General features: G+C 35.7%; 1 pseudogene; it reads left to right on the top strand.

The window, feature by feature from the left end:
• Positions 1-10,134: 10,134 nt before the first annotated feature.
• LOC127226555 (heterogeneous nuclear ribonucleoprotein A3-like) overlaps positions 10,135-26,505 on the top strand; it is a 155,312-nt pseudogene continuing 138,941 nt past the window's right edge.

A 26,505-nucleotide genomic window follows, 5' to 3' on the forward strand; every position in this document is an offset into this window, starting at 1 on the left:
CAAAGAAAAACTTGAATATAATCAATAATGCAATAAGAAACTGAAAAACAGACTAATATAACAAGTGACTGGGCTCTTTCTCTAGTAATTTAAGGTCCCGTAATTCACTTAAAGTAAAATAAATTGTTAGAAGTGCCCCCTGGGTGTCCATTAGAGCTTTATGGCAGATTTAAGGACTTGGAACAGCCTCACTGCAGACTCAGGAGGCCTGAGTGTCTCTTTGATCAATTATTATGCTTCCATTAAAATACTTTTACTTCACTGTAGGGGCATCTTGATCACTATGCATATTGGTACAGCTGTCAGATCATCTAAATCTTTTGCATTTTAAAGTTATTATTTCTTAGGGCTGATGTGTCTTATGCTTAAGAATTGAGCATGCAATGGATATCAATCTATCCTGCTTGATGGAATTGACTTCCCCATGTAGTCAAAGGTGCTCAATATAAAACACCCAGTGTTATCTGTGCACTGCCACCAAACAATTGGGCTGGTAGAGTTGATGACTGTCCTGTCAGTAGCTTTATAAAAAATACTAATTGGTCTAGATATAGGCTGCATCCATCTGTATGGTTTAGGGGTGTTTCTTTGCAGTCTAAGAGTATGTAAAGTGAATTATTGGCAAATGGCTAGTCCCTACCACAACCATACTCCTACAAACATTACATATGAAAGGTAAATCTACTCATTCAGAATTTGTTGGATCAATTACTAAGTAGTAACAATGTGTAATAAATACTCCATTAAATCAGAGGGTAAATATGAAAATTGTTAGAAATTTAAGAATAAAATTTAATTTGTAATATGCACAGTAGTATATTTAGTAACTGCTAAAATTTTTCTCTTATTATTACTTTATGTAGTCAAGTCCATTCCTTACTCATTTTATATTTGTAATAAGATTCATTCACACCTCCATACATGAGTCCAATATTTTAATGAGTAAACTTTTTCAAATTTATTTAAGGCTTCAAACATTAAAATCTTTAAGTAAATTTTTAAATGATTTTTATTCTTATGCATTTATATTTATTTAAATTCAGAATCCAATCCATTGAAGCATACCTTAGCATACAATGAAAGCCATGCTGAGGGCTGGGAATGTACCTTAGTAGTAGAATTTTGCTCTTAAACATAAGGATCTAGCTTTCATTCCTCATACTGGAAACACAGCAGAAAAGACATAAATCAGGTGAACATGGCAGCATTATAGACAAACACCAGTGTTTAAAAGCAGAATTCTTATACTTGTTTGTGTTTAAGTTATTTATTTTTAAATAATTATACATGTTCATCTAAGATTGCTTGTTTTTGTTTGTTTTATTTTCTAAATTCTGGTTGAATTTTGCAATTTTTGCTGTGGTCTTTGTTTATTCTTTCCTTGCACACTTTCTGTTGTTTATGTAGAAAAACATGGATGCTACATCAGTTTTCTCTGGCTAGGGCTTAAAGCAAAACACATATGCTCTTCATGTTCTGGAGGCAGGAAATCCTAATCCAGGCTTGTGTGATGCTTTTATCTTAGCTTCCAGGATTTCTAGGAAACACCGGTTTCTGTTACAAACTCCTCCCTCTAACAACACCCTAGTCCTAACATAGTGTTCTCTGCAGTCTGCAGCCTGGCTCTTATAGTCTTGGTGTAAGGTGCCTGCCACACCGGGTCCCTAATTCAAATAACTTCATATTATTTACAATGACGCAGTTCTGAACAATGACACATTCATACATTTCAGGGATTGGACTTAAACACATATGTTTCTGGAAGAATCAAGGAACTACATTTACAGAATATATGATAAATGCATGTATTTTTTTTTACAAGGGACAAAAATCCAATATACATTTTATATCATTAAGAAATAATTTTCAAACCAAATTCTCTCCCAAACCCATGAGAGCCTCACACATGGCAGGAAACACATAATAACATTGAATAATGTTCCATTACTATTTTTTAGTTACATACTAATTCTCAGTTCCCTTCCCTCCCCTTCTTCCCTCCTGCTCCTCCCACCTTTCCCTCGCCCCAACCCACCCCCATCTGCCTCTCGAAATGGGTAAGGAGACCCACTTGTAGCCCATTTCCTATAAAGAGATACCTTGCCCAGTCTAGACACAGAGGGGAGCACCTTGGTCCTGCCTCAATCTGGTGATGGAACAGACTTTGTTACATGCACATTTATACTTCATCATAATTGCTGGACAGATTTCCCACAGAAGTCCTTCAATGACCAAAGTGACAGCTTTATCATCAATATAGCATTTTAAGCACAGGTGCTTGATTACTTATTCACCTATCCACCAAAGAGCACCAACTGATTGTTTTTTAGGGTCGGCCATTACAAAGAAAACTGTGTTGAGTACCTTAATACACATGGGTTTCTCACTCAATTACTTCTTATTTATGTGTAATAGATTCCTAAGTATTGAGTTAAAATGACCATAATTGTACAATTTCTATTTGCCACCAGATTGGTTTTCCAAATTTTCAACAGTATCTCTTTCAATAATTACTGAGTATATTTTTCTCAAATGTTTGCAAGAATAAGTATAAAATGTTTGTTTAATTTTAATATGAGAGTTCAGCAATATTTTACTCCTTAAATTTGCATTTTAACTAGTGTGTTTGACCATATATGTCCATATTATATTGGTCATTTGTGATTGTTTAATGTTTCATTTTCTTTTCCCCAATTGCTATGTCCCTATACAATAGTAAATATGTGTACTTAAATTTTATTAGTACCAGCATTATATAAATTCTCTCCCATGCATATTATTTAATAATTCATCTAAATTAAAACTTTTTTGATGTTGTAAAATGCTAGTCACTTTTTTTCATTAAAATGGTTGTTTTATTCTTTGATAATTTCATACACATATGCAATAAAATATAAACAAATTTACCTTCACCCCATTTGTTCTCTCCAGTCCCTCCATATTCATTAACATTCCTCTCCCAACTTCATGCCTTCTTTCTGGTGCTCTCCATATGGGCTGTAAATTGCCAATTCTGATTGTGAAAGTTTCTTTGTGGTGACCTGGTCCTTCGAGATTCTAATAGTTGTGGTTGCTGGTCTTCTAAATCCACCCTTCCCCTTTCTCATAGTGTTTGACTCCTTGGATGCTCAGGCAGTAACCAACAGCTCTCCAATTGGATTTAAGGCCTGCACAACAAGAAGTATTTAAAATCAAGCAAGTGGCCTGGGACTAGAGAAGTCATGGATCTTGGAGGAGAACTTACAGCCACAATGTTCCTAAACCAGAAGGAACTCTACCTACATTCCAAGTATTTCTCCTTACATTCACAGATAAGTGTATATCTCACCTCTCATCAAAGAAAATTCACTTTTTACACAGACCATTACAGAAAACCACAAATGATCAAATTACACAGGACAAGAGATAATGAAGTAGCCAGTCATAACAGATACATCTACAACAAAGTTTCTACATGTAAAATCTGGGGATCACAGGGAAACAGAGGGCAGACAGATGGTAAGAAGCAAAGGGTCAGAAAGTTTGCTATAAGATTGAGTCTTCCAGAAATTTCTCAGAGGCTATACTCAGGAAGGAATCAATATGGCTGTCTGAATATGACCTGAACAAGTACAACACCAACTGATATGATAACATAGAAGAGGAAAAGCTTGTGGAACCTTAACCCTTGCCAAAATTCTATGGACAAAAGGAAAATGCTGTGAACAGAAATTTTCTTCTCCAGAGAAGAGCCCTCAAGTTGGTTATGCAATACTAAGTGGTGGTCAGTACATACATTATACAGACAGAAAAGGTTGTATTTATATATTTATATATATACATATTTATATTTATATACATATATATGTATTATATATATGTGTGTGTGTGTGTTTGTGTGTTTATGTATAGGCTTACATATATATGGGGGAAGTATATGTTTGTGTGTTTGTGTGTATGTGAACACATGTTACTTAAAGAAAAGGGGATAATGAATTTGAGAAAGTTGGTGCAGGGGGTTAGAAACAGGAAAGGGAAATTATACAATTATTTCATAAATTCAAAAATAAAAATATTATATAAAATAGAAATAAAATGAGAACATGGACTCTTTTTGCTTTTCATGGTTCTGCTCCATGGTGCCTGAAATAGTGTTTCTTTGAATCTTGAAGATATCCCTATGCCTAGTGTCTTCTGAGTAATTATATGCAATATGATACTATCACAGAATGGACAAATAAGCTACAAATGGGGATGATTTTCTGGAAGACAAACAAATTATGTTATTTATATCATTGTCATTGGGGGATCCACAAACAATAGCCATATACTTACCATACATAATACAGACATCAAAGAACCTGGTGTCTGCCATATTCAGAAAATGTGATAACCACGTGGCAAAGGCTCTTTGAATCAAGTGGGATTAATTTGAGTTCCACTGACATTAAAATATTTATTACACTCAGTCTGTGTAAATAAATAAAATGATTGTTCTAGCTTTTGATGGAAGTGTATTTTCCAGAATACTCTTCAATAATTCATTAATATCCTGGAGTTTATTCATACTCATAGTAATTATTTTTGACAAGCAGTGCTAACAGGAACTCAAAGAAGTCCAAATAGCATCTTTGTAAACATGAATTCTAATCTCAAATTTGGGGTCAACATTTTCCATAGTGAGCATGAAAATTCTTGAGTCAGAGGAGACACCTGGATGCTATCATCTGTTTTCTGTGTTTAATAACTGCACAAACTATGCCAAGCAAAGAAAACAGCTCTGTAAAACTCTCGGGTAATGTATGTTCACATATTCTAAAGGCATTTCTTGGTATAAAAATATCTTACTATCTATATCTATAGTCACCAATACCTATATTGGTGATTATTATAATGGTGATCCTCTTTGGTATTGTATCACTCTCATAGGAGTTTAACAGACTACAATGGCAGTCAGCCTTTCCATTTTTGTTTGTCATTTACTTGTCTTTCTTATATTAAACATTCAATGTGTTTTTCAGTTTTATTCTTTCAACCATATTCTCATCATCAAAAAGAGGAAGGTTCGCTCTTTTTTTTTTTCTGATGCTAGACAGCCTATACGGGACAAAAAAATGACATCACCATTTCAATTTTCTCATGAACTGTGAAAGCAAGATCACTGTCTATCCATTTCTCTGAGGCTGCCTCCTTCATACATATCAGGTTTAAGGGCTATTTGGTTTTGGTCCCAGTGCCTGTGAATTAAGGTTGAGAGCCTCATGTTTAAGAGTAAGTGGAGAGACTGGGCCCTCATAATAGTCACCTTTGTTGAGTTTGGTTGTCTGATCAAAGATATTCAGGTGTTGTGGAGGTATTAGGATGGTAGAGACAAATGTATGTGCTGATGTCTGCACTTCAGAAGGTGGTAGAAACCCATTTGAACATCATTCCAAAGGTACATTTGTTTAATCAGTTGTCTTCCCAGATTATATGTCACAAAATTCATGACTAGGATTTATATGGAATGAGAGCTTATTTGGAAATACACATTCTGGGTAAATATATTTATAGATTTTGAGATTAAATCAAGATTTAGATTTGTTAAAACTCTTGATAACAAACAGGTATCCTTCTAGGCAGATGAACGTCATAAAGAAACATATAGTTATAATAAGCTGTCACATGCAGCTATGTGACAATACAGGCAGATATTGAAGAGAAACATCTATGACCTAAGAAAACTAAAGATTAAGGAAGCCACCAGAGGCTTGAAAAGGAGCATGGGACATATAGTCCTTTCCAAAAAAAGTCAGTCTTCATCTTGATATGAGCAGATAATTTATAATAGCCTCAAGGGGGAATGAAATATATAATCTTAGTTTTTTCTCTCATCGTCTAGCAAGATGGCTAAAGATTCTTTACCATCAAGTGTCAGTGAAAGAGTAAACATCACGGTGAGTCTTCATGCCTCAGCATGAAGCACATGTTTTAGCCATAAAAGAAACCAGCTGGCCAAGATAAGACTAATCATGGGAAAACACTACTAAACAGCATAACTTTTGGGAGGTGTGAAAACAGAGCTATAATTGTAACGAGTACGGTTTTTCTGCCTGCCACCTGCTCTTGTTCCGGCACCAAGCCAGCCCCAAATAACACACAGAGACTCTGTATTTGGTACAATACTGTTGGCCCTGTTACTTGTTTCTTATCGGCTAGCTCTGCCTTAATTATTAACCCATTTCTGCTGATCTATGTATTTCTCTTACCGGGGAGCTGGCGGCATACTGCTTTCTCCAGACTCTCCATCTTGACTCCTCCCTCCTCCTTCCTATTTCCTCCTTGTCTCCTAGTCCCTCCTATCTCCCTTTCCTATTGGCCAACAGTGCTTTATTATTAACCAGTATGAGAAACATATATACATAATGGCATCTCCCATCATATAATGAACTTAATTTACAAAGGGAAACTATCATTTCTGGTGTTTGATTCCATATTTTCCAACTGGAGAGACCTATTTCATATTCAAATCACTTGTGCATATATTTGATATTTGTTAGGTAATTTCCATTTATTTTTATTTGGTATGTAAGAAAAAGTTAAGTCAACTCATCTACAATCCATTCATTGTTTAATGGGAATGTACTCTGGGAAAAGAAAGAAGGCAAATTACCCTATCTAATTGCCTCATCAGTGTGATAGCTAGACCTTCAGATAAATGGACTAATAACATGTTCTAGGGAGAGTCTGTATCTATGGAATATTCTTAATGGGCTGTCTCTGATTACATATTGTTTATAGTTAATTAACACACAATCTATGCATTTATAAAGTTTGGATTCCAGGAAGATGCCATGCATAAAAGAAATGTGTTTCATAAACTAAATGCTATTCATAGTTACAGATATGACCCACCAGAGACCCTGAGTTACTTGGCTACATGTTTTGCATTTGATGGAGAGAGAATGAAGGAGAGAAGTCCCCTGTCTTCGAGCACCAAATCAAATTCTTACTACTGCTAACTACTCCAATATTTGTAGATTTCATTGCAAGATACCCTTGATTGCCATATTAGCATGGATAAACTCTACTAGAGATCTCTGATTTGGGCCACTAGTATTTGGCAATCCCAGTTTTCTGTATTAGCACAGTATGTGTAGTTAAATAGCACAGTAGTCACATTTTAAAATGCAGGGAAACATCATATCCTGCATTCTACCACTTTTAATTCATGTAAAATTAGAGTGATTTCATTCCTCTGGATTGAAAGTTTTATATTTGAATGACAACTGCTATTGAACAAGACAATTTAACCGAAGGAAGAAACATTATACATGGTTGCTGGAAATCCCAGAACTTGGGAGGCTGAGGCAAGAGGACTGCTAGCAGTTTGAAGCTATTCTCAGTTGCTAATCGAGCTCCCTGCCAATCTGACACTGTAAAAAAGAAAAAAAAAATCAAATAACACACACACACCTTACATTCATTCTTTCTGCTGAAATTCATTTAGCATTAGCATCTCTACTATGTCAGTAATGGTTTGTGGACCTAAGCAAAGTGCTGAAACAATAACCAGAGGTGTGTTCCCCTACAATCCATTATGAAACTATTAGTAAAATACAGTTAACATAACCCTCACTGTTACAACAGGGTCAGTGTATTATTACTATTTCTAAAGGGGTCTGCAGCATGCTCTGCTACTCACTGACCCACAGTGCCTGAGTCATTGGTATTTCATCTTCTCATACCCTCCTGCAAGTGGTGTCAAAGCAGGATCACCAGCAACAGTGTCTTGATCTGAGTGATTACTGCGTCTGGAATTGTACTGCATATTATATGTGGTTACACATAATAAATACATTTGATGAGACCGAAGAAAGCTTGGAGAAGAGTGTTTCAGACTAAAAGACTAGATATTTGTAAGATTTGTCTGGAAAACAATGTATTTGAAGTAGATTATATCTGAGGTTGAAGAGTTGAGATGGGAAGACGTCAAGCAAACAACCTTGCAGACAGTGAGAAATGCGTAAGAGGAATGAAAGAGGAAAATAAAAAGTGTATGTTGAAGGGAAAAGAAAAATAGGAAACAAAAATAATAAATAAAAACAAAAAAAATCTAAGAGCAATAAGGCCCTAAAAAGATAACACAATTAAAGTGAGGGAGGAGCAACAATATGAACAAAGTCAAAACCATACTGGGGAAACCAACAGAATCAGCTGACCCAGGTTAGAGAGAGATCATTGACTCAGGTCTGACAAATGGGGAACCTGCATAAGACCAAAGTAGACTCCCTTCATATAGGTGACAGTGGTGTGCCTGGGAAGCCACTGGCAGTGGGTCCAAGATCTAACACTAATGCCAAACTGACTTAATAGAGCACATTCTATATGGAGAGATACCTCACTCAGGGGTAGACACAGGGGTGTGTGGGATGGTGAGGTGCCTTGCTCTTGCATCAACAAGATGATGGGACAGAGTTAGTAGACTTTCTAGGGGAGGCCTTACCCTCTCCAAGGAGCAGATGGGTGGTGGGTGAGTGAGTGGGGGGAGAGGGAGGAGAGGAGAGAGGGGTGAAACTTAGATTGGAATGTAAAAAAATAAATTAATAAAAAATTAAAGATGAAATTACAAGAACATGTTGATTGATAAAACATTAAGAATCAGAAAATAAGAATGCCTCTAAGAAGAGCATACTTCAGATCTTTTCAGTGCATATTTAGATTCACAAGGAACTGTAATGTGGGATACTGAGCTGTTACTCTATTGTGAGCATCTAAGCTCTTGCACTAACTGTTACAAAGACAATTTGGACATGCCTAGGTAGAAAAGACTACACTCTCCTGTATTAAATTTTGTTTATACTGAGTACCCAAGGTGACATATTTCTACCATGTTCTCAAGTTGACTTTATATCAAATATGTCTTTAAAATAAAGCTGATTTGGTTACATGGCTTAGCAGGAAGAATGAAGATTGCCCCACTACCCTGTCTGTAAGCCTGCCATTCTTTTGGTCTTTCTGCTTGCTATCTGCAATGTTGAGTACCAATTACTTAGTTGTGCAGAAATCCCTGTGTTGTCTTGAAAGGAGTTATAATCAGTTATAAAACTTGACATGCATGTAATTTAATGTCCAATAACATTAGAGTTCCTGGATTCATTTTCTATTTGTAGTGGTGACAGTGACAAGGCTAGAGCTTAATTTAGTTGCCAATTCCAAACGTGTCAACATTTGTTCTCACATTATATTTTCCTCCTTCATTTTAAAGGTATTTGTGGACAAATATTATGAAAAAAACATAAGTTTGAACAGATATCTCCTTGTTATACCTCCAGTTTGAATCAGTGCTCCTCCTTGGAGTTCTTAACAAGCTTGCATATGACAGCATGTCTGTTCAGTACTCAATGAGTTTGCCAATGGTACATTGTTTAAAGAAGAGTGTGATGTTTATATCAAGTGTCTATAGTAAGAAATTTAAAGAGTGGGTTGTTTGACTCCATGCGTGAAATCTCACTATTGTACTCCCTTGCTTTTTTTTTTTTTTTAATTAAGGTCAGTAGTGGCAATTTGGACTCTTTTCCCTGGGGGAATATTTCCACGTGGAGAGAGTGATGTGAAATATCTTTTGTTGTATTCTATTATTACTTTCACATTGGGAAGTGAAACTACAAATTCCATAGGATCTTATGTCCGTATAGGCAACTATTTCTTTTTCATCTACTCATTTGTTCCACACATAACTTGTTGAGCAAGTATTTTGCCCAACAGCCCAGCAGCTAGTATCAATGTCTCTAACAGATGGGGCAACTGAGGCTCAAGTGTCTTAGTGTCTTAGTAAATCACCTGTTAGCACAGGTGAGCGGTTCATCAACAATGACACTCCAATTAAAGGAATAGGGAACAGATGTTGTTGGGTTGTGCAGAATATACAGGTTTGTCAAAACTGCTCTATTGGTGAAGCACAAAGGCAACTACCTAATATTTAATCATTTGATGGGCTACCTTCCAATTAAATTTTTATGTATAGGTATGACCATCTAACTTATATGTAGTTTTTAATAGCAATATTCTTATTTCAAGTATTAAAAAGATCAAGTGGTTAGAAATCACAGGAACATAAAATGAGGATGTAACTTGGATTTGCCTGTGAATTATAGATTGCTAACTCCTACAATCATGCACATTGCCATTGGAGTCAATGACGAAATTGAGAGTGTTCTAGGATCATCAAACTGTGAGACCTCTGTGCTTCACATCCTTGTGGAAAGAGCTCACTGTGCCATTACCTATGACCTGTATCATGGAGGTTGACCCAGTGGAAACTTACAGCCGTTCATAACTCTAAACCATTTACCTCTTTCACAAGGGCATGGTCAAGAATACGTGAACCTTTTACAATCCCATCAGTGAGTTCATCTCCTTGTGAAACTACAGTGATCCAAAATGTTTTCTATGTGAGTGTATGCATGTATGAATGTATGTGTCACATGTATGTGATATGTGCAACTAGTTGTTATTGTGGGTATGTGATTGTTTATGTAAGTATAAATGAACTTGTGTGCTCATATGTGTAGAGGCTATAGGTCAATTTTTGTCTTCCTCAATTGCTATATATTTCATTTTCTAAAACAGAATCTATATCACTGAATGTAAAAAGGTCCTGACTCAACTGGGGGACAGATCAATGAGCTTGAGGAATCTGCCTATCTCCACATCTCATGCTTGTGTGAGAAACACTTCACCATCTGAGCCTACTTCCCAGCCCCCATATGTCTATTTTATTAAAAATAATTTATTTATTTGTTTGTTCAGAAAACAAACAGGCAAACAAAAGATAAGAAGCAATCAATCCAGAATTGTTTAAAAAATAAAAATCACAAGAAACACATACAGAGAGAGAGAGAGTGTGTGTGTATGGAGGAACATGAAAACATGACATCAGAAGTTATAATAAATAAGCAAAAGACAAGTAAGATTTTCAAAAATCCTCAGACAGAGCAGGACCTATATAGGTTTAATCCATGTGGGATCCTTATCTAAGAAGCTATATCTAATGACAACTAGTTGCAAAAGAAAAAGTGTTCTCCAATGGAGTCTCATAGGGTATATGAAGTACACATAAAGACAGCCCCATGATCAGCAATAGATGAAAAACACTAAAATAAAAATACTCAATGGTATTTTTGTAGACCATTTGCCCCATGAGTCTTTTTTTTTTCTTTGAAAATAAGTATTGTAGCGAGGTGGTGTTAGTACACATGTTTAATCCCATCACTCAGGAGGCAGAGGAAGGCAGATTATTCTGAGTTTGAGGCCAGCATGATCTACAGAGGAATTCCCAGGACAGTGGGAGATGTTACACAGGGAAACCTTGTCTAGGGATAACAAAACAAAAATAAATAAATGAACAAAACAAACAGAATACCAAAACAATTGCAACAACAACAACAAACAAAATCAAATAGAAACAACAAGGCCAAATATTGTTTGTTTAGGCTTGATATAACCCAATTAAATTTCCTAGTGTATGCTTTTTATTTCAAACTCATTTGAAAAGCAGTCTTTAAAAAGCAAGTGTTTAATGATTCCTTTCTTCCCTCTAAAAAGATTATGTCAAAACATGGATGACAATCAAGAAGCCACACCTGCCCTTTAGCAACAGCTGCCCTTGTTCATCTGGGGTGCATCCTGTTGCAGGCTCTGAACCTGCAAGTCAGGCAGCTGACTTGGAGGTAATTGGCATGAACTTGAACAGGTGCTTGGACGTCTGACTGCTTCTTATGTATAAGATAGGATTCCATCCACAAGTAATTAAAAACACATACACTCATCTTTTTATTGTTTCCTTGGGCCCATTTTATAAAAGAATTTCAATTTCCTCTATAGTTTTATATATTCATCTCATTAGATACAAATGAATAAATTTACAGTTCTACACATTAAGGAAAAATTAAAAACCTGGCTTTCCCCCATAAAATCTCTTACCAGAAAAATAGAGAAAGTTTAATTTTGGTATGAATTAACATTGTAGATAAAGAAGTCACAAGAAAATCCAAAGATCTTCATGACTATTTCATGTGGAATCTATGATCTTTTTTATGATAATTTTTATTTTTTAAAATGATAGAATAATTATATCATCCCCCTTCCTTTTTTCTCTCCAACCTCTCATATGTAGCTCCTTACGCTCTCTTAAATTCATAGTGTCTTTTTCTTTAATTGTTTAGCTTGTAATTTCTGTTGGTTCATTTGTCATTTTTATCATGTTTGAATCTTGGAAATGCTATCATTATTGTAGCCTGCATAGTAATGAAGATGCACTTATCAGAACATTTTAGACAATTGTGGAACTTACCATTTATTTACCATTTATACTTGCATCTCTGGACTCCCTCCCAAATATTAGCATCCATTTGGGTGGTGGGAAGAGGATAAAGCTAGCTCAAGCAGACTCTCATATCCTACTATAGATGCCAAGTTAAATATGAAAGATACAAAACAAACAGAAAAATGATTAGGGTATATCTTACATCAATGCATTATAATATAAAATATCATTAAATATTAACTTTAATAATGCTAAGTGTATGTGTATAAATATAAGAAAACTGGGGATTGGAAAAATGGTGAAGAAGTTCAGCTCAAATCAGATATGGTAGTAATGGAAGAAAGCAGATCTTTGCAGGAATGACAGTTCTAGTGGATCATACAATCAGAAATACGGGCTTGCAGCCTAATGAACTATAAATCATACATACCAGCTCTGCTTTGGATTATTTTTATATATAGTAGTCCATCATCAAAGGTAACACAGCTTGGGAACTCAAGCAGGGAAGGAACCTGGAAGCAGGAACTGATGTAAATGACATAGAGGGATGCTGATTACTGGCTTGAACACATGGCTTACTCTGGCTGCTTACTTATAGAACTGTAGAGCACCAGCTCAGGAAAAAATCTTCTCACAATGCACTAGAATCCCCCACATCAATAACTAACTAAGAAATGACTCTATAGTTATATCATTTGGTGGCATTTTCTCAACTGAGTTTCTCTCCTTTCTGGTGACTCTAGCTTGTCAAGTTGACAGAAATAACCAGGACAGTTGACCCTTTGTCAATGTGCATCACTGTCAAGCTTTAATCATTCTTTCCTTATTCATTCCCAAGTTCACATACTAATATCAATATTACAGTATCAAACATTTTACAACCTTAAAAGTCCTACAATCATTACAAATTCAAATATATTAAAATCCATGCTCTTTAAAAATCCAAAATCTAAAATCTCTTTTTAAATATAGTCATTCAACTCTGGGATCCTGGAAAATCAAAAGTAAGTTAAATACTTTCTCACTTCTATAGGAAAGAACCAGGGCACAGTACCAATCTGAACAAAGTAAACTCTGAAATTGTAAATTACTCAATTTTCAATTATCTTTGTGTCACTCATGGTCTCCTGGGCTCCTCCAGAAGGCCTAAGTCACTTCTGGGCTCTTCCATCTGCAGCATACATACAAATTGTCTTCTAGACCCAGACTGGTCTCATTCCAAACCTGATGCTATTCTGAATGGCCATCCATAGTACTGGTATCCTCAGAATATTGAAGTCTTCTGCTGCAACAGGGCTGCACTTTCAAGAATAACTTCTGTTGGGCTCTCTTCAAGGACTCTAGCTCTGTCACACATTGCCAAGTCTCAGATGCTTTCCATGACCACTTCATGTCTTCAAAACCAGTATTACCTAAGTGCCAAGTTTGGCTGCCAACAACAAGAGATACAACCTTGGCTACTTTGGGAACACAATTTCTGTGTGCTGACCCTGTAGAAACACTTACAAGAAGACTTCACCTCAACAATGCTGGTTTCCTCATAATTATAACTACTTTTCAGCTCCAGGGGACCAGCATCTATATTCCCAGCAAAGCAAAGGTTTCACTTTAGTGGTTCGGGCATCTTGTTCATCACAGTCTATTCTTCAGCCCCAGCTAAGAAGAACAACAATTTTTTTTTTACCTCAACTTACCCAGCAGTCTTTGCTTCCCTGTGAAACTTCACAAGGCAGACCTCTATCATATATACCACTCTCAACATTCTTATCTCAAAATATCCTAAAGAACACCTTACTTAGCCCTCAACACTTAATGAATGGTTTTTCTAGTTCAATGTGTCAAAGTCTGTCTTCTATACTCTCCAAAATAAACATGGTAATACCCCAATCCTGGTACCAACTCATCCGAGTTAGGTTTTCTATTTCTGTAATGAAACTCCATGACCAAAAATGCAAGTTGGGGAAGAAGGGGTTTACTGGCCTTAACATTATAGTCCATCATTGCAAGAAACCAGATCAAAACAGAAACAGGATAAGAACCCGTTGGCCAGAGCTGATGCAGAGACCATGGAGGGGTGTTGCATACTGGCTTGCTCATCATAATTTTCTCAGCTTGCTTTCTTATAGAGCCAAGTACCACCAACCCATAAGTAGTAGCACTCCCAATGGGCAGGGCCCTCCCACATCAGTAACTAATTTAAAAGCCCTAAAGCTGGATTTCACAGAGGCATTATCTCAGTTGTTTCCTCAGAGATGACTCCTGTTTGTGTTGAGATGACATAAAACTAACAAGAACAGATTCTGTAACTATTTTATTGATTGGCACTAGCCAAATTCTTATAACAGTGCTTAACATTTAACAAATATAAGAGTTTTCTAAATCAAGCAAAATTTCAATTGACAATTGGACATGCCTAACCACAGAATTTGCTATCTCTTTCCTACAGATACATGTACTAGGTTGATCTTTTCTTCATTTTCTCTCCATTACCCTTACCTTCCAAGATAGGTAATCAGAAGTAGAACAGAAGTAAGAATTAATGACACCTCCTTTTTAATATTATGGCTTCCATATTTGCTTTTTCTTGTGTAAACAACATTAAGTTTGTTTTCAGAGCAGGTCATACAAAGATTTTGTTTACTCAAGATCCTAAAGGAAAGTAAAACACAAACACCCAAAGTAACAATAAACACCATCTCCTTAGTTAATGCATGATATTTCATTTGAGGCACGACAATTTTTTATACTCCAATTGAGGTTTTAAATAGAACAGTTGAGTTTATACAAAATGTAAGCCTTCCTCCCAGAGGACACATAATCAAGATATCATTACAGGGTAGAAGCTGCAACATTCAGCATATTTTAGTGAGGAATTGAATTGACTTAGGGCTACTAATTTCTTTTCATATGAATTTAAACTAATATAAAATTCATAACCACTAGTGTCACAGTTGCAACTATAATGTTGGTTTTGAATACTTTATATCTAATCTTTTAAGAAAAGTTTTATACCTAAAACACAACTATATTTGACTGATTACAAAAATTCTGGTAGGAATAAAGAATTATATTCATTGAACATGAGAATTGTGAAACATTTTTATATGACTGGTTATCTGCAGTCTCTACGAAGAGGAATAAGTAACTATTATATTTCTGAAGCCTAAAGTTTAATGTGATACTGTGTGCCTCAAAGAGAATTGTGTAACTGAAAATCCTGAACAAAAGTTCTTATCACATATTAAATACTTTTTTTAAATTCTAAAAATCAGTATGAGCAAAGAAATAAATTTCTTATGAATACCTTATATCAAGTCATTTATATAGGCACAAGATGTAAATGAGGAAATTATATTTCTTCCTTTCCTGTAAAAATGAGTGCACGCACATGCGCAAGCACACGAGCACGCACACACACACACACACACACGCAAACACACACACTGCAATATAGTTTTGTCATTTCTAAATGGTATTTCAAAATGAGAGCATGCAGAGTTCTAAATGTCAATATATACCAGTAATACATCCAAAAATAATTAAATGACATATGCATTCAGGAAATATTAATTAGCAAATTTCTCTGTGACAAGGGTATAAAAAATACATGCTTAGCTTCAACTTTACAAAGAAGTTAAAGTACATAGAGTGTGGCCCTGTGTCTAGTAATACTATTTTATGGAAGGAAATGGGGGAATAAAGCAATCTACAGCTTTGACATTTGTGCACAGATTATTATAGTGGGATCATGAGACAGTATTTGGTGTCACCCACAAATAAATATATGCTTAATCTAGTGTGCCAAATATCTCAAACCCATCATAGATATTATTCCAGTTAGCAATCTCGCTAGTTGCCTATGTTTCCCTACCTTATGAATCTTTGTTTTCATTCATTTCTTTAAAATTAAAAGTTTCTGGTTGTTCACATAAACAAGCAAAAATAATAGAAGTATATGTCTGAGAGTAAAATGGTATCACAAACATTCAACTAAGTAATATCAAATGACATTAACCTGAATTTCTAAAAATAGCTTAGTTCACAGGGGAAGAATTTTCTGGAAGGAAGGCTTTAGTTGGTAAGACTTGAACATTTAGAGATGCAGAATGGAGGTTGTATAAATTCACAGAAGTTCAAAACACACAAATAGGAAAGTGTTCAAATAGTGCAATAGTGGCCATCAAGGACTGCTGCAAGACTATGTAAATGAAGGTCCATGGAATACCTCTAATAGATTTTCTTCTGCAACCATAGTAGTGAATTATAGCAACCTGTCAACTTACATATTAAATCAATAATTTAAAAAGCAAGCATCCTAAGTATCAGAACTGTCAAATACAATGGAAGGAGAATGAACACACTGACCTTTGATGCACTTGTTTCTTTGTTTATCATTGTATACCAGTGCTTATATCATTGGGAGGCAATATACCAATAGGAAACTGATTCGGCTTAGATGCTATCATGTGTTGTAGAATGATTTAATTTTCTTCTATGTCTTATAAAGTCATATCCATGCTTGATTTTTGTAGAAAAGCTCATTATTAAGTACCAGTACATGACATGTTAGTCTATACTTTCATTAACGCTACTGCATATATAATGTGGTTCCCATCTTCCTCATTACACTTCTAAGAACTGGATAATTCTTTTTAATTTAAAGTTTCATAATTTACTATCTGATTGCAGTACATTTAGGTTGCTTCTAGTTTGTACTGATATAGTTAATGTTGTAATTAATAAATTTATGGATGTAATTGTATTTCTCTTTTGAATAATTTCACCAGGATAAACTCACAGGAGAGAGATTACTGGGTCAGAAGAAATAAAAGTTTTATAGCCTTTCAGACAAGTTACCAAATTGCTTTCTGAAAGGATTTTACTATGTCAATTTATAACACCCCAGGTAGCTCTTCTGAGTGTAGCCCCTTCCATCCCTTACGTCCATCACAGAATCTTCAGTGAGTATCTCTGCATTATTTACTATTTCTATTTAGTGTCTACTGTCCCAACTCAATCATGCTGTCTTTCATTGCTTTCATATTATAAAGATACCCCTAGTCCCACCCATAGCACCCCATTGGATTGTCAATATGTAGTATTTTATTGGCAGCAAGGAGTACATAATGAGGGACTTTTTAAAAGAAATTCATAGAAATGCTTCACAATGGGAAGAATCAAAGATCAGAGTGGTTTTTAATGTAACTGGATTTTTGCTTATTAAACAAAAGCTTTGTGGCTTCCTAATGATATTAGCATATCTTAATACTTTACAGTTTCATATGATCCTGCTCATCTCTTCTGTTTCATGTTGCAGCATTTCCTTTCTAAACTTTCTAAACTTCTTAGGCAAAGTAAGAAGAGTTCCTGTTTAAAGCAGGTGAGCTCAGATTCTGGCATCAGAACTCAGAAATATTAAGACTGGAAAGGAAATTAACTTCTCCAAGCCTCAAATCCTTCCTGTGTTAAACAAGAATGATATAAACCACATTTGTCCTATTGTGAATATGGCATGAGATTTACACATGTAGAGTTTCTAGAACATGGAATGTTCTCAACCCACACAGACAATGAAGATGAGCACAGCTGTTTTCTCTAAGCCAGTACTATCTACTATGAAGCTGCCAAGGAACACTCTAGCATTTAAAATCACAGAGTATTTCTGGAATGTTTTGGAGTGGTATGGTTATCTAAATGAACATTATTGAAATCTATGCATTTTTCCTCTAAAAAAATCTTTCATTTTTATCTCCCAGACCCTATAAATTACAGTCCACTTATGTTAGGCTGAAACATTAACTACTTACCATGTAACACTGTTTTAATTAAGAAACTATATCTCTGTAGTGTTTACTTGTGTCTATGATGCAACAAAACATCTTTGTTAAATATTTTTCCCTTTCATTAAACATAGAATCCTTTCTCACACAATAAAATCTGAATAGTGTTACCTCTTCCTCTGTTCCTCCCAGTTCCTCCTCACTTCCTCTCCCATATTAGTCCATTCCATTTCCAAAGTCTCTCATTAGAAAATGACATGCTTCTAGAAGAAAACAACATAGCACACTGAAATAAAATATAATAAGATAAAAGTAAAAGCATTGTATTGAAGTTGGACAAAATATACCATCAGAAAAATAAAAGAGCTCAAGAGAAGGCAAGAAGGCATCAGAGAGCTCATTTACACATCCTAGAATCCTATAAAAGTTCTAAATTGAAAAATATGATATGTATGCAGAGGCCCTGTTGCAGACTCCTGTAGGTCCTGTGCATGCTGCTTCATTCTCTATCAGTTCTCATGAATTTTGTCCATTTATTTTATAGAGCCTTGTTCTATGTCCACTACTCCTTCTGCTTCCTCTTCTGACAGGTTCCTTCCATGAGCAGTGAAGAGAGGAATTTAAAAGAAAGATCTTGTTTAGTGATATGTGTTTCAAAGTCTCTCCCTCTGTAAAAATACTAGCCATAGGTCTCTGTATTTGTTCCCATATGTTACAGGAAGAAGCCTCTCTCATGATGACTGAAAAAGTCACCATTCTATGAGTATAGCAGAATAATATTAGGAGTCTTTTTATTGCTACTTTTTCCTTTTAGACCTGTACCATTTGGTTTTCCCCTAGTTCTCTGGGCTATCCAAACTCTAGTTCTTGGTCACTCCAGCAGTATCAGACATAGGTTGCATCTTATATTTTGGGTTGTGAGCCTAGCCTTTAAAGGTTGAACATCTCTCCAGCCCATGGGTTTTATGTAATGGAGTGGGCCTTAAGTCAAAGTAGATATCAGTTGATTACTCACATAATGTTTGTACCAACCTTTGTCCTAGCATATTTTGTAGGCAGGACCAATTGCAGATCAAGGGTTTTGCAACAAAACATCTTACAAAGCAAATTGAGGAAGAAATTTCGGGAATACAGTTCATCATGGCAAGGCAATCATAGGGGCAGGAACTTGAGATAGCTAGTCACATTGCATCCACCACCAGCAAGTAAAGACTGGTGAATGCTTGAGCTCATCAATATTTCTTCTTTTTTATTCAGAGCCCAACCCATGGAATGGTTGGGATCACATATACAATGAACCTTCCCACTTCACTTACCCTAATCTAGATAATCCTTCACAGGCATGCCCAGAATTTATTTCCATAGGGATTCTCAATCCTATTGATTTGACAATTAAAATTAACCATCACTACCTCCAAAACTCACCTAACATTTAATAACAAAGAAAGTTATGCTGATCACAGAAATTATTCATAGTAGCCTAAAAAGTTCCGGTCAAAATTTCCAATTGGAGGTGATATGTTTAGCTATTCTTATGTTAAAATAACTATTTTTATTAAAACATCAAAATTAAAAACCCAAAGGTCATATTAGGAAAAAATAATCCAGGAAGTAATTTGAAAATCTTGATTGTTTTTCTGATAGTTTTAAAATCATACCTCCTTGGAATGAACTGTATAGTATAGACATTTTACTGAAATCTATACCTAATTTACACATTTTATAGAGTATTATTTTTGCCTGACTGATATCACAGACTGAGAAGTCCACATTTAGCTGGAGTTTAGACTCCAGCAATGCTATTTCTTAGTTAAATCAAAAAAAGATAATACTTTCAGCAGGGTTTATTTCTTCAAATGCATATTTGAAGACTCGTTGCATATGTGCATACATCCCATCTATCAAAACCAAAGAAAAGAGGCCTGTGAATCAGTATTTACTTAAAGGGTATAAAGAGTGTAGCTGAAGGAAAACATATTATCTGAACATATTAAATTGGGGAAAGACTCAGTACACCTCAGATGAAGTTGAAAACCCATACTTTTTGAGAAAAATAATAGGTAATAAAATATATCAAAACAAAAATAATTAAACATAAAAAAATATCCAAACACATGGTATACATCTGTGATGCTAACATTAATAGGTCATCTCAGGCTTATGTTTGAAATGAGCTGTACTACAAAATGAGTAGGTCCACCTTGATGAGATAACAAGACGTTGTCTCAAACTAGCAAAGATACAAAAGGAGAAAACTGGAATAAAATGATAAGAAGTGACTGTAAAAGAAACACATGATAGTGAGAAAATGTGACTCTGGTTACAGAGACAGTTGGAAAATCAGAAAAGGGAAATATAGAGAGTGCCGTATTCTTATAGCAAAAGGACATAAAATGCCAGTGTGTCGCCACAACCTGGTAATGTAGTCATACTTAAAAATCAGAGACTATGGAGAGTTGCAATGTGATCTCAGGAAGAGTGTATGTGAGTCTGGCATTCTTGGTAAGATAAAACTATTTAGAAATACATCTATTAGTGATTATGGGTTTAATATTTAAGGCAGAGCTAGCCAATAAGAAGCTCTAGCCATTGGCCAACAGCTTTATAACAAAAAAAAATCACACACACACAAAACAAAACAAACAAAAAAACCAAACCAAACAAAACCCAAAAACCAAAAATCAAAGATTATATAAACTTGTATTGGAAACAAGAATGCAAAACAAGAGTAAGTAAATTCAAAATAGTGACAAGCTCTCTTTAAGGGAGAAAAGAGACTCATAGCCATTCTCATGGAAGAGAGAAAAAATATTCTTTATACACCAGAGGAATTAATATTGGAAATTTTAACTTTCTATGGGCTTCTTATGGTCCATTGTTCAGATTAGAATTTTGAGGAGCCCCCAGGACCTGTAGATTAAACTTTACAATGAATGTTCCACAATAGATAAGGGCCAATGTACTGAAACTGAAGGTATGGTGGTTTCAGATGGCCTACAAAGGGAATGCCACTATTAGGAGGAAGGGCTTTTCTGCGGTGAGTATGGCCTTGTTTGAAAAAGTGTGTCACTGTGAAGGCGGGCTTTGAGGTTTTATATATGCTCAAGCCATACCCATTATCTCAGACCATGTCCTGTTGCCTGTGAGTCAAGGTGTAAGAACTGTCAGCACCTTCTCTAGTACCTTATCTGCCTGCACGATGCCTTGCTTCCCACAATGATTATAATGATCAAGCCATCATAACTAAATGTTTTCCTTTATAAGTGTTATTGTGGTCAAAGTTTCTTTTCACAGCATTAGAAACCCTAACTAAGATAGGAGGTAAGCCAAAATAAACACAGTTGTCCTTCTAAGTTAGTGTGCAGGGTATTCCTAAGTGCTGGGTAATTCTCTGCATATGTACAGAAAAATAGAGCCCAAAATGCAGATGAATCTAACTAAAACACTCAAGCCATTCCTCTACCTGAAAGGAAGACCAGGAAAAGAGAGGTCATGGCGTACAGCCTTACATACTCAGGCTTTTATCTACTAAGATCAAGAACTGGAAAAAATCCCTAAAGAGTTCTGAGCACTCTTGAATTACAATGTGTATGTCTGCAAGATTTCAAGCCAAATATTAGGATAAGAAACAAAAGGAGAGAGAATTCCCCAGGTATTAAAGATGTAGGTTGGTTGTTGTAAGGCACATGACATTATCAGGAAAAAAAATCTGACTCTGCTCATAGACATCAAGCTGATTAGTGAAAACTGAGCTAAATCCAAGTAAAGATTTAACAAATTCTTCACCCAAATCACTTAGTAGACCTCTTCATCTAATTATAAAAGAGGATCACTATCTCTAGAGCCAAATATGTGGAAATGCCAAACAGCATGCAACATGAAACTTAATAAAGAAACAAAATTGTCAAGTAAAATGGGTCCTGAAATTATGCAGAGATTGGGATTCTAAAAGAGGGTCTGTAAAATAGGAGCCCAGATATATAATAAATGACACAGTAGAAAGGCAGACAATATTCATGGAAAGAGTAGAGAACCAAATAGAAATGGTAGAGATGGAAAAACCTAAATCAAATGTGCAATATATTTGTTTAGTAGGAGACTGCATAAACATAATAATGGATTGATAAAATTGAAAACTAGTCAGTAGATAATAGGTAGATAAAACCTAAGAAAAAGGGTAAACAAAGAAATGAGTAAGTTACAATATACTCATAAATTTTTTTATGATATTTTCCCATCAAGGGGAAACTTTGTAGTTTCCTTGATAGATGCAAAGTAGTTAATGGAATAGCTTCAAGGCTTCCCCATATTGGTTAGCTAAGGTTATCACACTTACTTCTCTCCAGATCACTCACCTTTGAAATTACACCACTGTGCTATGAAGAAGCTCAAGTATGAGTAGAAAGGTCTTGCACATGTTCTGGCAGCTAGTCTGTAACAACCAGTAACACATGAGTGAAGTGAAAGATTTTTTTTTTTTTTTTGCAAATAGTTCCACTTAAAGTTATTGCCTAAGTAGTAAGCCATAAAGGCATAGAACGGCAACCAACTACTAACTATTCGTTGCAAAACCCATGAAAGTAAGAAGGAATAAATAAATTGGTTGTGTTTTTATCCTACCGAAGCTTAAATTCTTGTTACATGGGGTAGGTACCAACAACAATATAAGAGTAACTATATGTGTAAAGCAACTGAAAATTTTACTATATGTCCTATAGAGTTTCTGAAGACAAGAAAAGATGGGTGGCATACTTTGCCGATGCTTTAAAAAACTGTCAAGGTACTCCATCCTTGATATGGAACAACTGAAGGACACTCACAGCTGAACTTTTATATAGACTAAAACCCACAATAAAAAGAAAAAAGAAAAAGTAGGGTGTAAGAAAAAGAACTTAAGGTCCTGGGAGTGAATAATGATAGAGAATTCATCTTGCATGAGGTTGAGATCCCAGGTTTGATACTTGAACTAATATTTAAAAATTTTAAAGGGCATTTCATAAATAAAGACATGAAATAGGGTTCACAGCTACCTAGTATGTGTTGCCTACAACTGGAAATAAGCCAGAGTGTGCCCACAAGGGTTCACTCATATGCAATAGAATAGCACTGAGGAATACTAATGGACAAATTGTGGGCTTACCAGCCAAAAGAAAGGGGACATAGAAAGGACATGCAGCATGACTTGAATTACATGACCTCTTCAACACATGTAAAGTAAGTGGTGAGACGGAAATCCTGATGAAGGCTTTGGGTGCCAACCATAGGCATGATAGGAAAGCAGCATGTGGGAACTTTCTGAGCAGCTTCAAAACCATCTTGCTTTGAGTATTTGCTTCAAAACTGCTCAAACATTTTTTCTCACTTGTGTGTTGGTGGATATTTGTGGCATTTCAAGAAAGATTTAAAAATTTTGCCATTCCCAGGAGAGCCTGAACCACAGAATCAGCTAAGTAGGACTTATAGGGCTCAAAGAGATGGAAGTGGCAACCAGAAGCTCCATGGCTCTGTATTAGGTCCTCAGTGTAAATGCTATGGTTGTGAAGATTGGAATTTTTGAGGGACTCCTAACAGTGAGAGTGGGGCTGTCTCTGACTCTTTTGCTTGCTCTTGGGATCCTTTTCTTCCTACTGGGCTGCCTTACGCAGCCTCGATATGAGGGTTTGTGCCTGGCCATCTTGCATCTTATTAGGCCCTGTCCAGTTGATGTCATTAGGACCTGTTTGTTTCTGAAGGGAAGTGGAAGAGCAGTGGATCTGGGGGACAGGGAAGGGGGTGAAGTGGGGACTGAAGGGAGAGAAACCTGTGGTCAGGATGAATTTTATGAGAGAAGAATAAATAGAAAAAAAATGATAACAGTGTCAAAACTAGAATTCAATTTTACCTGTAGAATCAGTTCAACTTTCTACAAAAAATTGTATTTAAACCATTGTTTGAAAAACTAGCTTTCTTCCATCTTAAACCATTAAATGCAAGCACCATCTGTATTTATTGCAACATAAACTGATGATCTGCCTTCTGAGCTTCTGTTTTGGTCCTTCACTCTAAAAACAATAGATTATAATTACCTCCACATTTCAAGGAGATGCTTGAGCCTCATACCCAGGCTAATTATATATCCAAAATCTGAGAACTGGACAGAAACTAAACCCTAAGTGATTTATAGAGAGTTGAATTATCAATCTCAAAATACCCACCCTCTGCATATACTATTTGACATAATCAAGCTCCCACTTCTTTAAAAAGTTCTATCTGTCTTTATGTTACAAACAACTAAATTCTTTCAATTATTTCCCAACCACTTTAATTAAAAAAAATGGAGATGTTTTTTATGAGATCTTTGGAGAATAGTGATATGTTAATCCTTGCAGTCATCTTCTTTAGGCTCCATCTTGTTCATCCATTAGCAGATGATTTGCTGAAAACAGTTACTCAGTAGTATAATGCAACATGGAATCCAAAGTGGAGCCAAAAGAAACCTTAAAGTAGCCTAGAGTGCAGATTTCCTGGAGACTGATGCCTAATTTGCCCATAGACTTTTATTTTTAAAAGTTTGGTTGGGGCTGTTTCTAAGGGCAGCATCAGAAGTCTGGGTGAAGAGAAGTCTACACAGCTGAGCTGTGGTGAAGCATTCCTTTAATCTCAGCACTAGAGAGGCAGAGGCAGTTGAATCTCAGTGAGTTCAAGGCCAGCTTGGTCCATAGAGCAAGCTCCAGGACAGCCAGAGCTATTACACAGAGAAGCACTGTCTCAGAAATCAAGAAAAGTGAAAGAAAGCAAGAGTGGTTTGCATATCCACCAACAGAAAATATCTCCAATGAATCAAGTTGACACCATAGACAATACATAGTCATTTAGAGAGGACCCTGTTCTGGAAGGTTTCCCATTACCCTTTAATGAGATTGAAAATGTCAGCAAGACAAAAGAAAAACTAATATTTTCAACAAATAATGCAGTTGGTGAGATTAAAAAAAAAATTCACAGGATTGACAAAGATTTTCCTGGGGAATCATAGTTATCACTTAAGCATCTATCATCAGTGCTATCACAGCATAATTCCTGGCTCTAATCCTATAATCTCAGTTAAGTCACTTCTACAAGGGTCAGAAACAGGTCAACAGTGATACAGTTTGGGATGAAAGACAACACAGGAGCACTTTACAGGTGAGCCTAACAAATTGAGTTCAGTCTAAGGGAGCCATATGGTAGGAGAGAATCAACATTGGAAATCTGTTCTCTAACCTTTACATCCTTTGCCCCACTGTAGCCCAGCCTGGTCCTTAATTCTCCAAATCTTCCACTCCAGCCTCCCAAATATCAGGATTACAGGTATATGAACACTCAAGTCTGGTGATGGGGGTTATCTTTACCAACCTTAATGCTTTCTCTTTTTACACAGAATTTTGATGGTTTCACATTTCCACATTTGCATATAACTTTTGAGTTTTGCATGCTACTTCAAGATTATAAAAATGTATCTCTTTACTTCAAAAATAAACTTAATCTACAGGCACATTAGCAATTTTCCATGTAAAAATCTGGTCTATTTATTAACTTTTTCATTTCCTTTAAATCTTTTCTAAGTAAAGCATTGTCCTGTCACATGCTAAATATCTATAATATCTATGGAATTAATACATGAATGATAAAAGGAGGCATATAGCTCCACTGAGAATGTGTCGTAACGTTGTTCCAAACTAGCCAAGTTAACTCCTTCAAGGAAGGTGTTCAGACATATTCATACTCTATTAGAGTCCCTAGTCCATATTTCCATTCCTTATCTGGCTTCCTTCCCATTTAAGAGATGAATGTACCATTCATTACCAATAGCCTGCAATGTCTTATTGTCCTCCAGGCTATGCTTTCTTCTTTTTTATAACTGAGTAGTAGTATGCTGCATCTTTTTCTATGTTTTGTTATATTATCTCATCTGTGTCTCCTCTTGGATTTAGACCTCATGGGATCTGATTTCTGTTACAGTAGCAGTCTGTCTTAGTAGGAATAAACAGGACTCAGATTGTCAAGAGCCACAAGGACATCTACTAGCATAAACATTAGCTGTGACAAGGACCCTTGGTCATGAGTTAGACACAAGCATTAGAATGTTTGCCAGAACAAAGAATTACCCAGTGAAAAGCATGTTGTAAATATCCACAACCAAATTCTGTAGTGCACTATGAAGACAGTGACAGAGTTGACAGCCATCCTTATAAAGGGCCATCAAGACCAAACTAGAGAGAATTCAACAGAAGTCTTCAAATGTGCATGACCTGAAATATGCAGCTGCTATCAGCAAAGAATTGGCACTATATAATCATGTTGTGTCCTGAGTAGATAGAGGGCTAGGTAGTGAGCACAATGCACTTGTATGAAGTCAATATAGAAGTTTGTTGTCTATGGAGAGTCCATCTAAGTAGCAGATACTTTGAGTAATACAATCTG

This window comes from Phodopus roborovskii, unplaced genomic scaffold, assembly GCF_943737965.1.
Source record: "Phodopus roborovskii unplaced genomic scaffold, PHOROB, whole genome shotgun sequence".
In the NCBI taxonomy this organism is placed as follows: domain Eukaryota; kingdom Metazoa; phylum Chordata; class Mammalia; order Rodentia; family Cricetidae; genus Phodopus; species Phodopus roborovskii.